Raw genomic sequence first — 18,896 nt, forward strand, 5'->3', positions numbered from 1 at the left:
GCTCTCTGAGGAAAGCGTATCTCTCTAATAAAAAGGCAGCAAATATTGACCTAATATACAAATGGGGGACAAGATAGGATATTTGAAATTGGATCTATTCCAGAGTGTTTAGTTGGCGTAATACTATGGAAAAGCCTGCTTTCCACTCATTCAATGTCTTTGAGAGGCATCATAAAGCATTTATTGATTTTTAAAAAGAGAAATAAGAAGAAAAATGTTCCAATTGAATATGAAGTCAGGCCATCCAATTTCAGTTATAGACTTGAGCAATGGGTCTGCCAGACCCTCTAGGTGGGTTCAGCTTTACTGAACATAAAAAACAAAAAGAGAAATTTACAAGTTGGAAATTCCTCAATTCAAGGATAGGGGAAAACCTAAAGCTCTTAAGCCAGCCTGCAGAAGAGATGACTATTGCATGCCCTAATACTGGTCTCTGCTGACTCTGAGTACCTCATGCCAGGGTTAACTTTATATCCAGCCACATGTTTCCCATAGCCTCTAACTACAGATGCTAGGAGGAACATTGCAATGAAAGCCACAAAGCACAGATAGGGCTATTTAAAGATTTTAGTGGCCAATATAGAGAGTGAAACTCCATGAGCAGCTTCAGAGGGACATGCAAGGAAGTGTGCTTATTGTACCTCCAAGGCATTTGCTTAAGAAGCTTTTAAAAACGCTATTGCTTTTAATCTTTATGTTCCAAAAAGAAAAACATTCTATCTGGAAAGTCCATCTCTTGTGTATCTTTCTACAATCTTAAAGATTTTGGACAAGCAATGGTGCCGTTTTTGAAATGGAAATTACAATGCTTCTGTGGGTAGCAAGGCATAGAACTCTGTGCTGGAGAACATGACTTTGCATGTACAGAGATATGATATTGTCTACATTATTTAACCTCTAAGATAACTTTACTATTGTCTAAAATTGGATAATAGCACCTCCTTCTCAGATGTTTCATGGAGATTGAAAACAAACTGAAGGCTGGGCACAGTGTTTCATGCCTGGAATTCAAGCACTTTGGGAGGCCGAGGCGGGCAGATCCCGAGGTCAGGAGATCGAAGCCATCCTGGCCAACATGGTGAAACCCCATCTCTACTAAAATACAAAAAAATTAGCTGGGCATGGTGATGTGCACCTGTAGTCTCAGCTACTTGGGAGGCTGAGGCAGGGGAATTGCTTGAACCCAGGAGGTGGAGATTGCGGTGAGCCAGGATGGCACTCCAGCCTGGAAACAGAGTGAGATTCCATCTCAAAAAAAAAAAAAAAAAAAAAAAAGATAATGCACTTAGATATTAGTACAATGTCTAACGTATTGCAAACACTAAATAAATAGCAGCTACTATTATTAATAGTATAACAATTATCAATATTGCAAAATAAACAATGATTTTTTCTACTCTTGTTAGTTTGTTTCATGAGGAATTGCAGAGCTTTATCTATCTACTCCACTTGCAATTCTAGTAGCAGCCATTGTCAGCAGGGTAAGGGTCGTACCATGCCTGGCCTCGCTTTCCTTTGTACTATTTGAAAGAATTTGCAGAAAAAAAAAAAAAAAAAAGAGTTGTAAATAAATTAATTTAAGTTTAGTCCACAAAGATGATATAAACATGGGGCTGCCTTGCATTTCAACATAGCTCTTATCTCTAGAAACAGAAGAACAGACAGGATGATCTATAAGATTCTTTAGAATCTAGAGGTCTTAACTTCTTAGCCATTTGAATTTCCTCAAATGATGCGTATTCTGCATGATGCTCTTGGCTGAGTGGATGGAGTGTCTCTCATTGGTGCCAAAAAAGGAATTACCTCTCCATAAAGTGAGAGCAAAAGCACAAACAGAGCAATTTCCTTATTCCTAATTTTTACTCTTGAAGTGATGCAAAACTGACCTTATGGACAGAGTTGAATATTTACCATTTGAAAAGAATTTGAAATAACCTATAATTCCCTTCAAATATCCGTATCATATCTCAGTGTCTAGTTTGTTTTTTATCTAATGATATATCTTTACATATCTACATATCGCCTAATAACCCTGGTTGAAATACAATTTCCTCAAAGAGAAGACAAGTATTATATTTTTTGTTAAAAACATCTTAAAGGCAGCTATCATCACAGTATCTTGGGGCAAAACCCCATCCCAATGAGGCAGAAAATGTCATGACAGGGCAGGAAGTTTTTGAAAGGAAAATGTGAGCACCAACAACTGACTTTTCCCATGTCATTAATCCATTAAGCTATTCATCTATGTTTTTTGCTCATCCATTATACTAGAGACCCATTATTGACCATACTTCATGGTAGATATAGATGTAGGGACACGATGTGTGTAAGACTTAGTACATAAATATAATGCATTTCCAGTTCAGAGGAGGAGACATACTTGCTCGCAGGCAGTTGTTTGCATAGTTCTATGAGGAATGCTGCAAGATACGCCTGCAGCAGGTACACCAGACGGGCCAAAAAGCTGGGTGATAATCCCCTGGCTGTTATCAAGAAGGTATAAAATAGAAAAATAGGTGATATTTCAGTTGAACCTTCAAATAGGTATAGTTACTCATCAGAAAAATAATTTTGCACTGGGCTGATCTTGGCTGTAGTTTTATTAAACATTATATGATCGGAACAATGAAATTCACTTTAATTAACTTTCATGGGGAGTTTTTGTCTTCTTATTGTTCTGATACATTTGGAAATAAATCAGAATAATATAATCATAGAAGTGAAAGGCACTATATTGTTAAACCTAAAATATAACCACTAACATTATTGAGGAGCTTATTATGTGCTAAGCATGACATCAGATGTTCTACATACAAACATATTCTCATTAATCTGGTCCAAGACAATATGAAAGAGGCAATAGCAATTCCTATTTTGTAGATGAGGAAATTAAAGCTCAGAAAGGCAAGCACTTTTCCCAAAGTTACATCTGATTGAAACTCGTATCAGGGCTTTCTGGTTTTGAAATTTATGTTCCTAACAATTATGACATACTACGACATTTCCCTATTATCCAGGGCATCGTTACTCAGAGTACGAACCACTGAGCAGCAGGATCAGCATTGCCTGGGAATATGTTAGAACTGAAGAATCACAGGTTTCACCCCAGATCTTCTAAAAAAGAATCTGTGTTTAACCCAAATCCTCAATTTTTCCTATATATAATAATGTTTGTGAAATGTTGATTTAGTCTCCTCCCTATTACTATAAATGCAATACAAATGATTATTTGCCTCCTGCTTAGAGGGCAAAAAAACTCACTATTTTATGTGGCAGTTTCACTTGCTAACTTGCTAAGGAAGCCTGTCCCCCTGTAACACAGAAACAAGATGACTTCCTTGTAATGAGTGTCCTTTCCTTTTGGTACAATGGGACATGCATTCCACCACCCTTTCATGTGTCAACTCTTCACCTAGGTGGCCCCAGTGTGAATACATGGTAGCTCTTTTATTCTTCATGTTCATCTAATTATCTCAATTTCTTTTACTTTAATGGTGTCATGTCTACCCTCCATCTTTTTGGTTCCTCATTTATGGGCCAGCTGTAACTCAACATTGTCCCTCTCAAAAAATATCCTATGCAGTGAACCAACTAATGCAGATGTATTCTCCCTGAGGGCGAGTATAGTTAAAGATTCGCTTTCTATGATCTGAATATAACACCAAACATCTACAGCATCTCATTAAGCCAGTGATCATCTCAAATGCTAGATGCTATTCCCAGACACCAAAACAAATCATCTCCATGTTCTCTCTACTTATGGCCGGATTTGGGGAAGTAGACCCTATGTATACCCCTTCACATTTTGCCAGAGTGTAGGGAATCACATATCTGAAACTCATTCTCTCTTGAAAACTCTTCAGTAATTTTCTTCTCTGAGAGCTTCAAACATTTGGACGCTCACTGAGTAATTATGAATTTTCATTGTGTGTTATTTAGGCAGTACTAGCAGGATTCATTTATCCTTTAAAAAATGTTCGCTGAGCATCTAGGCCTTAGGGAAGCAAACGTGAGTAAGTAAGAGTCCTTGCTTTATAAGAGGTCACAGACTGGAGAAAGAGAAACAGGTAAGTAAAACGATTATCACCATAAAAAGATTATGCACAGTTCTAAGGGGAATAAATGATGAATTGCCTTGGGGAGGAGCAAAGGACTTGATAGAGAGATGGAATTTGAGCAGTTGGACCGCTATAAGGATATAGCATAAGGATGATTTTACTAGTCAAAGAAGACAGAGTCACTCCAGGTAGAGGACCAGGTTGTGAACAGGCAGAGAGAAAATAACATTATCATAGAATATTTAGAGAATGGTGACGAGTCCAGTAAATTGGATTCAGAAGAAGGGAGAGTAAAAGCTACAGACAAATTGTTGTTAAGTAATATTTTAAGAAGTCCTTGTACACTAAACCATGTATTGAGAATTTTATCCTTTACACACAGGGGAGTCACGCAAGATTCTTTTAAAATAAGGGATATTACGATCCCATTTGTGATTAGAAGTAAAACGCAGCTGGTAAGTTGGACAATAGATTTGAAGGGGAGAGAAACTGAAGGTTGAAAAGACCTCACTGAAGGTTGGAACCATAGTCCATAAAACAGTTGTTGAAAGTACTATCTGATCAATGCTTGTAAAATGTATCATCCAGATATAAATGGCCAAAGCACATTAACAATAAGAAAAGCTTTGCCAGCACAGTTGTTTTACTCCTAAACAAAACAAATGCTTAAAGCTCCTGGAAATTATAATAGAATTAATTTCAACTCCCCATTGCTAGGGGAAAATCCTGAAGCACATTTTCTGCTGAGCATTTCACTGGATGAACGAACCAGAAAGTCTGAGTACATATTGTTAATGAAATGTATAAATATTCTACCCATTCAGAAGAAATCTGTACTGTAAATCCAAGGATGGAAGAAAACAGCTTTCAGAATAAACACTAAATAGGGGGAAAGTCAGATCATATTCAGAAAGAAATATAAACACATAAACCCCTGTGTATTCTAACCAAGCAATCACTTAACCAGCAGGGAGTGAAAGTTTATAAACCCAACAATCTCACTGGGGTTTTTGAGGATTCTAAATGCAATTCAAATTACCTTACAATTTTCAATATGTTTTCCCACCCAGTGTCTCATTTAATGCACATACCTCTGAAAGATTGCTGCTATTGTCCACATTTAACAGAAAGAGAAAAATTTAGGTTCTAAAAAGTTGAATAACTTATTTAATTTTCAAGTCTCTGTGTTACAACAAAGACTGAAACAAAGGTTTCCCTTAGGGTAGACCATAGAAATTGCCAATTCTTAGGTTAAAATGTTTAAATATCAGTAACTTTGTATGGTTCAACCTAACCGATTCCAGGTACAGTGCTCTAAGATTGATAATCAACAACAAGTAATTTTATTCTGCTTCCATGGTTGCAAAGGCAAATTAATTCAAAATTTCAAATGAAATGTCAAGTAAAATGGTTCTAGATCTGAGTTCAACTGGACCAGAAAACTGGTTCATATTTGTCACTGAAATGCATGTTAAACTGAAAGAACAGATATTTACAAACCTTCCTTTCTCTTATTTTTCTAAGAGCCCCCATGAATATTTTCATTACTCATAGACTATCATCTCTACAATATTATAGTGTGAAGGATAATATGTTAAAGTCATATTCTATGTGATAACATATTTTACATGTAACTATTTGTATATATGAATCACACATAACTATTCTATGTTTTGTTCCAGTTCAAAATATCCTTTTTATTAACATGTAGCATTTTATGAGCTATATTTTACCTCCATGTTTCAGGAAATTAAAAAAAAGAAGATGTTCAATAATACAATTGTAAAGATGAGCCTGTGCCCTATGAATCATGATAGCGTATGCAAAAAAAGTGATATAAGATCCCTTGCTGGTAGGATCCAATCAATAACTCTTTGAATCATATCCTTTTGCATATAAGGTGAAGGCCACAGATTTTTAAGGACCTTAACTTTGTTATTTGCTTCTAATTGAAAGAATGTGTCTACAACGAGTACAAAGAGTTCTCATTATCTGAACTTCCATCTCAGCCCTTGAGGAAGCTTGCTTCCCTAGTGACCTTTAACTAGTTTGTTTCGTCTTTCTAGTGGCTGCATATGGTGACCAAAGCTATCCACATGGGCATACAATCTTTGCAAAGAACTTAAGTAGACCCAACCCAGTATCCACTGGATATGTGCACTTACGGCATCAACCAGAGGTCAATCAGATGCAAAAGGCAAAACATCCCATCTTGAAACAACTCTGAACATCCAGAGGCAATATAGTTATGTTGAACTGAAATACAGCACCAATAATTAATAGGTCTTTCGGTTTCCAAAAATTTCGAAAAACAATGTTTCTTCCTCTTTCACATGGCATCAGGTATCCTACATTGGTCTTATTCCCCCAGATTAAAATCTGCACCAGTGCTATAATCTGTTCCTTATATAATAAAATGTGAATTCCTTCAATAACCTGACATTTTCCTCTGACATCCCCATGTGATTTTAAATGTAGCAATCAGAAGTACCTTCTTTCCCACCTAAAATAATAACCAAACTATGTTGCTCTCTTACTTAAAAGCCAAAATTATTTTCAAGCCACCATCAGAATAAAGGATGAACTCTTGCCTCTCACATTTAGTGCTCATGATGTTATATTTGCCGATCTCTTCTCTGACTCACTGATAGCACCCCTTGACATTGCACCTCTGTAGAAAAGCCTTGTTTTCTTGACTCTCCTGGCCTTTCCACAGGCTGTGTTTTTCCCTTTTCTCATAGAGAAGCCCTACAAGACTCAACTTAGGCCACCTCTCTGAGTAAGTCTTTCTTTATTGACCCAGGGTCAGGTAGGGGCTGTTCCAATGTGTTCTACCCTCTCCACTACTGGTACTTACCATACAGTAATACATTTGGAAGTTTCTTTCTTTGTCTTCCTCCCAAACATGCACGAATGGATTAGGACCTCTTTGAGGGTAGGCACTGTTCTCTTCATCTCATCTTCCTTTCTTTTTATATCATTCCTGATAAAAACAAAGGCCCGAGTTAAGTAAACAACTTAAAACTAATACAACTTAGCAGTTGGGGAGTGACAAAGACTACATACATAGAGCAGACTTTAATGGGTTGTAAACACTTGGATCTTAAAATGGTTTTCCGATTGATTAACAATCCCGGTCTACTGGGCAATTCACTCGCCAGGTTGGACGTGGGTAACTCTCTTGCAAAAAAAATGTTTAAATCAGCCAAAAGGTGATTATTTTTAGGAGTTATTGCTCAGGGAGAGGATGTGTTATGGCTCAATGACTAGAGAGTTGTCATTCTCCATCTCTGAGCTCCCACACAGTCCTGGTCCTTACTACCACAAAAAGAAATGTAAAGTCATGCTTAAAACTGGAAGAAATAAAGCTGTATTGAGGATAAGCAAATTACATTCCGGTTTCTTCTCCTTTTTATTTTTACCTGACAATGTCAGGGTGATCTTAACTCCCAGGATTTTCAACAGTTTGAATGCACTTCTTGAATACCCAGCCAGCAAGATAAAAAGTGAGACTTCAGGTCAGGAGGAAAATGGTCTTTCTTTAAATAGGATTAGGATGGCTTCCAGTGAGATGATAATTTGATTATGGAACAACCAAGTCAGAGGGAGTGTGTTTAGATCAACTTTAAGAAATAGAGGAAACTAAAAGCTTCTTTATTGTGAGCCAAAGGATGACAGCAGAAGCCATCGCTGAAAGGTGAAAATATTTATAAATAAGTGTATAGTAGCCCTGTGCAGAATCGCTGACTAATATTTTCTAGCCCCACTCCCCTACCCAAATACTAATTCTTCCTGGAATTCAAATTCCTTCATAAACTGGTCCCTTCCTAACTCCAAATCGACTGGTGTGGGAGTGATTTAAAAATGTAAGAATACGCAGATTCCGAACCAAGAGATTCTATTTTAATTGGTCTCAAATGGGACTTGGGTACAGACATTTTTTAAAGCTCCTAGGTGATTCTAATGCCTTTCCAACATTGAGAGATTATGCCACACCCACAACTCAACTGTCTTTTGCTCGTACCATAAACAGCAGTTTTTAATTTAGCATTTAGTTGTGATAAAATTACCTTTATTAAACTGTTTGCTTGAATGTGAATGACATTTGTGTCTGTCAACTGATACTGGCTCCATACTAATTGTTGCTTTCAGTCACTAGGTAGCCTCAGGAATTAATAAATAATAATAATTATAGCCAATGTTTATTGAGGTACTGTTCTAAGCACTTTAAAAGTAATAATCCATTTAGTCCTTAAAATAAAGCTATGACTTAAATACTCTTATCATCTCATTTACATTTTACAGATAAGGAAACAGAGGCTCAGAAAATTTGGAATGATTGGCTTGAGACGACAGAGTTAATGTAAGAGGAGACTGTGTTCTGTGAAAACCAGCAATTTACCTTGATACTTGTTCAGAATGATTTTGATAAGCATTCAGTACAGTAGGAGATGTAAGGGCAGGTCCAAGAATGTGGGCAGTGGTGCTAACACATCTGGTTTAAACTTGACCCTGTGGCTTACAGGCTGTGTGATCTTCCATGAAATATCTCAACTCTTTGAACTTCGGTTTTCTCATTTGTTTAAATGGAGATTTCAATGGTTTCAGCTTCATGGTGAGTTTACTAAGACCTGGAATAGCTAGATAACTTAATAATAGGGACTCACAGGGTTTAATGGTAGAAGAATTAAAACTTAGACATTTGGATTTATAGATTCGTTTTCATTTGAGCATAATATCTGTTATTTGAGAGCCTGGTTAGAAGTACCTCTAATACTCAGGTAAAAAAGGATATTTTCTAACTGTGTGAGATATGACCCAGTACAGAGAACACACCAATTATCTATAGGGGGTAAGCCTAGGTGCTTAAACTAGTTAATGAGTTAACTAAAAACTCAACGGGGATCCTCTTTTGTTAGTGCATTTTTTTTTTTTTTTTTTTTTTTTGGAAAAGCACATAAAGCACATGGAGCCTGCCAGTGACCTATCAATCTTCAGAATCTGACACGAGAATCTGCAGGTTATGAGGCCAAGAATCCCACTAGAGTCAGACAGATGTTTCTTCCTGCTTTATACCGCATGCCACTACATAAGGAGGTGAAGCATTACCTGGACCACAAGGAGACCCCCATTCTTGCTTCTATGCTTTCTGATTGACCCGCTTTTTGTACTATAATCACTTGGTCTTCATTATGTTCTGGAAAGCAGTGAACCACAGACAGTACAAGGGGACTTATAAAGGGGACATATGGTTTATGTGTAACCTCATCTATAGCTCCATTCACCTGCAGGGCATCTGCTCTGAAACTACGGTGTGTAGCCAAATAGAAATTTAATATAAAAGCCAAAACCAATTATCTTATTTTATTAAGCTTGGGACATTTCACTTTTGTCTGAATGAGATAATTTGGCATTCATTACTTCAGTGTGCTAGTAGAACTCAGTCTTATTGAAAATAAATTGAAATTCTATTTTGCTGTATTATACAAAACATGCTGCTCTTCACTGAGGCAACCTGCCATTGATTTTCTAACTATGTTTTCAATATATCCAATTCATGATCTGAAAATTCAAATAATATTTACCTTATGAAGAATTTACATGTCTACTGATAGCTAATATAATTATCTCTAATCATAGTGCAGGTACTATCATGTATGTTCCTTCAATTGTCACAGAAAATCCATGAGATAGCATAATCATCCTCATTTTCAGAGAAGTAATCTAAGCAGGGGAGGGAAAGAAAGTTGCCTAACTCATACAGCTAAAATTCTTTTAACCATTAGACTCCATTAGCTTTCACATAATGATCTTGCTATCAATATGAAACATAAACTCCTTCTTTATTGTTTGTATCTCAGATAGATAGAGTCAATAGAATTGATATGGATTCATTAGGCTATCTGAGATGTTAAACAGTTTGGGGATGCTCAGAAGTGACTTGCATGAGCATGGTAACTGGACAGAACCAACTTCTTTAGAAATAATCATTAAGGAAATGATGAAGCCAGAATTCTAGTACCCCAGATCAGGACACTGCTATTTAGGCTTTGCTGGAAACATGCTTTACCATGATAGATTCGCTTAAACCCACAGAGTTTTCTTCCTATATCAAGTAGAGAAAATAATCCCTGCCATTCATATCCTCAGAAGTGTGAGAGACCAGTTGAAATGTTTACCGTTTCTTCAAGGTATGTTCTGTGAGGCTCTGGAATTGCAGAAGGGGTTTAAGAGTGCACAGTGCCTCGCCTGCGATCCCTCGGCTTCAACCAGTACAGTGATGCTTCTATTTCTTTAACATTTTGGTGAGTGAAGATGTGAATAAAAAAACCGTTCTAAAAATAATAAAAACTTCACAACAATTGAGATGGTGCATGTGAAAACATGCTTTATGGTGTACAATAAGTAATGGATTGTTTTTTCCTCCTTAATATTAGCATAAAATGTGAGCCAGGTTTTCATTCGGAGAGGAGCGTGCATGTCATAGAAAAAGCACTGATTGTGACATTGGAGAGGATGCTGCTTGTCTTCTATATTAGGGCTCTTGAGTGAAACAGAAACAATATATACCCTATATATTGTATCTTCATCATTATTATTATAAGAAATTGACTTGTGTGATATGGAGGCTAAAAAGTCCCAAGATTTGTAAATTTGAGACATAAAATATGTGGATGTTTCAGTTCAAGTTAGAAGACAGGAAATATCTGGTGTACTCTGACACGAGGGGTCCATTTTTTTAGAGGTGGGATCTTGCTATGTTGCCCAGGCAGGACTTGAACCCTTAGGCTCAACAAGTAATCTTCCTGCCTCACCTTCCCTAGTAGCTTAAACTAAAACACACTGGGATCAGGAGGGGCCTTCTTCCTTATGGGAGGGTGATATAGTTTGGATATTTGTCCTCTTCAAATCTCATGTTGAATTTTGATCCCCAGCATTGGCGGTGGGGCCTAGTGGAAACCGTTTCATCACCTTCATGCATGACTTTGTGCTGAGTCTTCACTCTATTAGTTCCCATGATAAGTGATGGTTAAAAAGAGCCTGGCAACTTCTTCTTCTCTCCCTCTTTCTACCTCTCTTGCCACGTGGCATAGCTTCCCCTTCTCCCTTTCCCCAGGTGCCATGATTGGAAGCTTCCTGAGGTCCCTTTCCAGAAGCAGATGCTTGTGCCATGCATCTTGCACAGCCTGCAGAACTGTGAGCCAAATAATCCTCTTTTCCCTATAAATTACCCAGTCTCACATATTTCTTTACAGCAACACAGAATGGACTAAGATAGTCAACATTTTTTTTTTTTCTATTCAGACCTTTAACAGATAGGATGAGCTTATATCCATTGGGGAGAGCAATCTGCTTTATTCAGTCTAACAATTCAAATGTTGATTTCATCCAGAAGGATCCTCACAGATACAACAGAACAATGTTTGACTAAATGTTGGGCACCCCATGGCTCAGTCAAGCTGACACATAAAATTAACCATCACAGCTTTCTATTCTGCCACTTCCTGAGAGGAACTGGATAAATCACTTAAACTGTTTAATCAGCAACGCAATGAAGATAAGAAATCATATAATGTAGGGCATTTTGGAGAAATAATTGTGTCATTTTCTATGAAGCGTCTTTTAGCATATGAATTATATCTGTTTTTATTCTGCATCCTTTCAAATAAATGCTCCTTCATCTGTAAAGTGGGAATAATCTTTGCCACATCTACATATCATAAAAGATAATAAATGTGAAAGAATAAAGAATGCCATAGGAAGACTTATATCCTGAGTAAGTCCATCTATAAAGAGAGTCTTGATTCTCTTGATTCCCTATTCTGGGGACAATAGGCATGCCAGAAACATTCTGTAACACACATGTACACACATAAACACATACACAAAGATCCTCGTGGCAATAGGCATCACAGTTCAGGCTTCCCAAATACACAGTTCAGGCTTCCCAGATAATAATGCTTTTTTATCCATCCACCATTTTGTCAGACACACATTGTATTTTGAAACCAAAATATACATGCATATTAAATAATATATTCTAAACTATCTGCACTGTCAATTTGTTGCATCCATATGTTGAATCCATACCCTTTTTTGTCCACACTTGCATTTAAGTTAGAAAACTATGTTAGTTATCAATTAACATATAATAAATTCGGCACACTTAGTAGCTTCAAATAATACACATGGATTAGCTCACAGTGTGGAGCAGGAATTTTGACATTGATTGGCTGCTTCCTCTGTGTGACTGCAGTCATGATGTTGGCAATGGCTGGGTTCTCTTCTGAAGGCTTAACTGAGGATGGATCCATTCCCAAGCTCCCTTAGGTTTTTGATAGAATTTATCATTTATGAATGTAGGACTGAAGTACCCAGGTCTTAGTTTTCTTATAGATCACTCTCCGATTTTAGAGGGCTTCTGCAGTTCCCTGCTAATGTTCTCTTTAAAAGCAGCTCATACTATTGCAGCTTGCTTCTACAATGCCATCAAGACAGCAAGAAAATCTAATGTAGATCTTCAAAGAAGATTATGTCTCATATGATATCATGTAATCATGAAATGACACCCCATGACCTTTGCCATATAATGTAACACAATGGAAGAAGTGACAGTCCATCTCCTTTGCAATATTGTATGGCTTAGGAACAAGTCATATCGCCACTCTATGGGAGGAGACAACACAGTCCCTTCTGCTGTGAATACCAGAAGGCAAGAATAACTGGCAGTTCTTTCAGGGTCTGCCCTTTGCAGTAATGAACCAGAGATATATGCAGCTATTACAAAAAAAGGTGCGATGGACTTTATTTGTTAACCTATTATTTGTTAAGAGATATGATTTTCTGCAAGTAAGTTTGCAACATGTTCAGAGTACCTATTTGCTAATGTAGACAGTTCAGAGGAGGCTCTATTTCCCATAGTGACACAAATATAATTTTAATTGCCACTTCAAAATACGAATTTATATACACGCACATATATATTCGGTTCTGGCAAAAGTTAAATCATTCAGTAAATGATGTGATGAATTCCTAAAGACACTCAGTTCTCCCAGTGCTGAGGTACACTTCGGCACAGATTCTCTGATTCAAGCACGCTTATGCACCACACGGAATATAAGCACTATGGATTTCTTTCATGGAAAGTTCAACTTCCCCATAGGAAAAGAAAGCACTCATTCTTTCTTTTAAAAAGTCTCAGCACTATTCTTTTAAAATCACTGTTTGTAGTTGCAGCTGACATACAATTTCACCCTAAAATACTATTGCTTTTGAGAGATGCTGTTCAGCTAATGAAAATAATGATAATTTGGCTTGGGTGGGAGGTATGATATTTGTACATTTTTGCTTTCTTTTTTGTGTTTTTCTGGATGGTTTTAATTTTTGGTAATGAGCTTTTTATTTAAAATCACAAGAAAGTAATCAGCTTTAAGTTATTGTATTGTGAGATACAAGGTAGTTAAAGGCAGGAAAAACATATTCACAACTCACACAGCTGTAAAACAAGGAATATTTGGTACCGCAGACCAGCTTGCATGCGGACTGTAAGACAGGCAATGTTAACATGGATTTACAACCATACCAACAGGCCTGTGTCCAGCACAGCTTTTGAGGTTCCCTTGTTGCTAGGTCAGTAATGCTACGGATGACTGCGTCTGAGTCATAAACCACATAGTGACATGTAATCCAAATTGAGAGAGCAAAAAGGAATCCTCCAGTGCAAATCACAGTCTAAGATGGAAATAATGAAACTTAATTTGAAAATACTGGACACTTAAAACTGTATTTCTCAATCTCTTTCCCAGAAATACTGAATCCCCCTGTTTCCAATCAAACATGTGGAAACCCTAAACCAGAAATGTGACTGTGTAGTTACAACCTCTCAGCATTGACATTTCCTGGACCCTATTTGCTTTCTCCTCCATTATGACTTTAACTTGTTACCATTGCCTGAAATATAAGTGAAACACATTCAGAAACAAGCAATAAACTTTGTACACTGAATAAACCGTTAGTTACTAACTGGGAAAGATTGCTTAGGGGAAAGCTGAACTGCACAGAAAATCAAGAAATGTTATGAAGAGCATTTACCAGGTGCTGGATGTCACTTGTCTACAAGTGTAATAAAATCACACTTGGAGGAGTCCTAGATCCTGTGTTGACATTGGATTTGAATTATGAAGGCATGAGAGACGAGTGTCTGATTCCCTAATAGGGTTCTTCTGCACCTATCAAATTTGCAGATAACATATAATCACACACATAAATGCACACACATGAGGACATAAACACAGAGTTAAATCTTTATTAGAAACATATTCATGGTGTAAGAGGGACATTTCTAACTGATGTCTTTATATTAAACATAAGGAAATATTAAACAATGATACCTTCTTTGAAATAAGTGGAAGTGTATTGTTTCATAAAATATATACTACAGATAGCTGATATATCCAACTTTGAAATCTAAATTTGTTTAAATCAGTCATTTTGGCTTTAAATCATTTTGAAACACCTATGTACTTCCTGCATTACTAAATATAAATTGTAAATTTAAGTTAAAACCATTGATTATCATGACCTTCTTTATAGATACCAATTGCTGAAGAGTGGCCAGTTACTTGCTCTATAGAAAAATGACCCCTAATTACATTATTTATTTATATAGCCTTTTGTAGTTACATTCTTACTGTTATTTGTATAACTTTCATTTCTGTCTCATTAATGTCACAGTCTCTTGCTTCTAATTTAATGTTTCTAATATTCCTTTTGCAAGAAAACCAGTCAATCAAGTTAAGGTAAAGAATCAGAGAAAATAAAATGGCCAGAAATGTAATGTATAAGCTTAATAAACCTTAATCAAATATGCCTTTGCCTTAGTGTTAAGTGCTCATGTTTTTTTATCTTCATAATTTTTAGATAAATATAATAGTCTCTGAAAAGTTGTCATACATATCTTTTAAAAACATTATATCTTTAGGGTTGGGCAGGGTGGCTCACACCTGTAATCCCAGCACTTTGGGAGGCCGAGGTGGGTGGATTACGAGGTTAGGAGATCAAGACCATCCTGGCTAACACGGTGAAACCCCATCTCTACTAAAAATTAAAAAAAATTAGCTGGGCACGGTGGCGGGCGCCTGTAGTCCCAGCTACTCAGGAGGCTGAGGCAGGAGAATGGCATGAACCTGGGAGGCGGAGCTTGCAGTGAGCCGAGGTCGCGTCACTGCACTCCAACCTGGGCGACAGAGAGAGACTCCGTCTCAAAACACACACACACACACACACACACACACACAGTATCTTTATGAGATGTAATTCATATAAAATTCACACATTTACATCATACAGTTCAGTTTTTTTTTTAGTCTATTCAGAGTTGTACAAACATCACCACAATCAGTTTTATGACATTTCATTACCCCTAAAAGAATCCATATCCATTACTGACCAGTGTCAATTTACCTTAGAAACCCTCAGCCCTAGGCAACCATTAGTTTACTTTTTGTTTGTATAGATTTTTCTAATCTAAACATTTTATATAAATTGAATCATAAAATATGTGGAGGGTGTGTGTGACTATCTTCTTTCTCTTAACATATCTCCAAGATATGTCTATGTTGTGGCATATATCATTAATTAATTCCTTTTAATTGTCAAATATCATTCTGTTGTATGGATATACCAAGTTTTGTTTATCCATTCATTGATTCAAGGCATTTGGGAATTTTCTACTTTTTGACAATTGTAAATAATGCTGCTGTAAGTATTTGAATATATATGTTTTTTCGTGAACATATATTTTCACATCTCTTGGGTATATACCTAGGAGTGGAACTGTTGGGTTACATGATAACTATGTGTGTAACCTTTGGAGGAACTGCCACATGGTTTTCCAAAGTAGGTGCACCATTTTATATTTGCACAACAGTGTTTGAGGGTTTCAATTTCTCCACATTCTTGTCAATACTTACTAATACTTTTCTTTTTGGTTAGAGCAGTCCTAATGTATATGAAGTAGTGTCTCATGGTGTGTGTGTTTTATTTTATTTTCCTAATGGCTAATGTTGTTGGTGAGAAACACACTCACCTGTCCAAACCCAGAAAATGGACTTAGAGACATGAAGAACAGCAAAAGTGAGACTTTAATGACCGTCTTGCAAGATCGGGTATCTGGCAAGCAGACACACCCAGTGCAGTTTCAACAAGCAATTTATCCCCTAGTGTGCAAATCCTTCCCCTAGTTCCTCATAGGGTGAGAACTATGGGGTTACGATCTTCCTGGAGGACGCCTAAGTTTCATTATCCCCTTGTAAAGTTATATCTTGTCCCCTTCCCCACTTTAAGTTTCAATTTCCCAATGGCAAAGCTTTCATTCCTTTTATGGATTAGGCCCCCGGCCTTTTTCTCCCTCCCCTCTGACTTCTGTGCGTCTTATCACTCTTCCCAGATGTCTGTACCATGTGATTTGTCATGTCCGCAAGGGAGCTGTCCGGACTTGCCTGGGCCTGTTTTCTGAAAATAGACAATTTTAAAAGTACTTCTTACAGTATGGACCATATTTTTTATGACTTTATTGGCCTTTTGTATTCTGTCTTTGAAGAAATATCTAGTCAGATCCTTGGCCAATTTTTAAATTGAGTTACTTGTCATTTTATTGTTCAGCTGTAAAAATAAGTTTACATATTATACATAAAAATTTCATACCAGACTTATCAGGTATATAATTTACAATGCACATTTGTAATCCCATCCTGTGGGTTGCCTTTCACTTGTTTGATGGTATCCCTTGAAACACAAACTTTTTAAAATGAAGTTTATCTCTTTTTTCTTTTATTGGTTTTGCTTCTGGTGTCATGTGTAAGACAGCTTTACCTAACCCAAAGTCCCAAAGTAAAAAAGATTTACTTCTATATTTTTTCTAAGTGATTTATAGCTATGGCTCTCACGTTTAGGCCCATGGTCAATTTTGAGTTAATTTTGTGTGTTGTGTAGAAAGCACCCAACCAACATTTTGGATGTAAATATTCTTTCACATGTTAATATTCAATTATGCCAGCACTATTTCTCCAAAGGGTCAGTCTTTCATATTGTATGAATTTGAGAGTCTTTTTAAAAATACAGGCTAAGCACGGTGGCTCATGCCTGTAATTCCAGCACTTTGGAAATCTGAGGCGAACGGATCACCTGAGGTCAGGAGTCCGAGACCAGCCTGGCCAACATAGCAAAACCCATCTCTACTAAAAATACAAAAATTAGCTGGGTGTGGTGGTGGGCACCTGTAATCCCAGGTACTCAGGAGGCTGAAGCAGGAGAACTGCTTGAATCCAGGAGGCAGAGGTTGCGGTGAGCTCAGATTGCACCATTGCACTCCAGCCTGTGTGACAGAGGGAGACTCCGTCTCAATTAAAAAAAAAGAATACACTAGATACAGATGTGTTTACCTCTGGTCTCAATTTTATTTCATTGAACTACATATCTTTCCTTATTTCAACAACAGTACTAAGCTGTTTTGATTATTGTAGCTTTGTGGTAAGTTTAAAAATTGGAAAGTGTGAGTCTCCCAAATTTGTTTTTTAAAGGTTGTTTTTACTATTCTGGATTCTTTAATTCATATGAACCTTAATAGCAGCTTGTCAATTTCTGAAAAAAATACAGCTGGTATTATGATAGGGATTTTATTAAATATGTACAACAATTTAGAGAATATCTCTGTCTTAACAATAGCTTCTAATAGATGAACATAAAGTGTCATTTCCTTTATTTAAGCTTTAATTTATTTGATAAATGTTTTGTTGTTCCCAGAATATATTTTTCACCTCTTTTGTTAAACTTAATTCTAAGAATTTTACTAATTTTGGTGCTACTGAAAGTGCATTTTTTTCCTTAATTTTATTTTGGATTGCTTATCGATAATTTATTCAAATGCAATTGATTTTTGGATATTTATTTTGTATTCTGCTACCTCATTGAATTCATTCATTACCTCTAATTGTGTCCTTCCCCTATCTCTGTGTGTGTGTGTGTGTGTGTGTGTGTGTGTGTGTGTGTGTGTAGATTCCTTAGGTGTTTCCATAATTAAGACAATGTCATTTGAAAACAGAAATAATTTTACCTCTTTCTTTCCAGTTTGAATGTCTTTTATTTCTTTTTATACCTAATTATCCCAGCTAGAACCTTCAGTATAACATAGAATATAAATAAGAGTGGACATCTTTATCTTCTTTCTTCTTTTTGGTCTTGCTGATTCTTTCCTCTGACAATTCAAATCTACCCTTGAGCTCCAAGATTAATTATTTTATTCAAGTTCAGCCCATTTCAGTTACTTTACTTTTCAATTCCAGAATTTCCAGTTGGTTCTTTTCTGTAATTTCTAACTTTTAATTCATATTTCCTTTTTATTGGGATATTGTCATTCTACCTTCCTTTACTTACTTAAGCATGAGTTCATTTAGTTCTTTCAACATATTTATGTTGGCTTCTTTGAAATTTTCGTCTGTTAAGTCCAATATCTGGGCAGCTTATTTTCCAGTGTATGGAGAACGCTTTTCTGCTTATTTGCATGTCACATAGTTTTCTTTTTTCCTAATATTTAGGTAACATAATGTAGCAACTCTGGACACTGAATCCCATCCAACGTGGATTATTACTGTAGTTGTTTATTTGTTTATTATTTTAGTGACTTAACTCTGCTATTGAATACCCTGGTCTATTTCTCCCAGAGTTTGCATCTAATGTCACTTTTTCCAGTATATACACTTGGGCATGTCCACAGTCAGCCTTGGATGCCAACAGTTTTGTCAGGTCTTTCTTTGTTTTTTTGTTTTTTTCTTCCCCCTG

The 18,896-nt window shown here is 36.6% G+C and overlaps 1 long non-coding RNA gene across 2 annotated transcripts in view; it reads right to left on the reverse strand.

Annotated features, from left to right (window-relative positions):
• Positions 1–18,896, reverse strand: part of LOC108583534 — a 101,383-nt gene that overhangs the window by 8,615 nt on the left and 73,872 nt on the right. For both annotated transcript variants that reach the window (XR_001898270.3, XR_001898269.3), the window contains one exon: positions 6,916–7,041. This is a non-coding gene — a long non-coding RNA (uncharacterized LOC108583534). The remainder of the gene's footprint in view (positions 1–6,915; positions 7,042–18,896) is intronic.

Source organism: Papio anubis, chromosome 18 (genome assembly GCF_008728515.1).
Source record: "Papio anubis isolate 15944 chromosome 18, Panubis1.0, whole genome shotgun sequence".
Taxonomy (NCBI): Eukaryota; Metazoa; Chordata; class Mammalia; order Primates; family Cercopithecidae; genus Papio; species Papio anubis.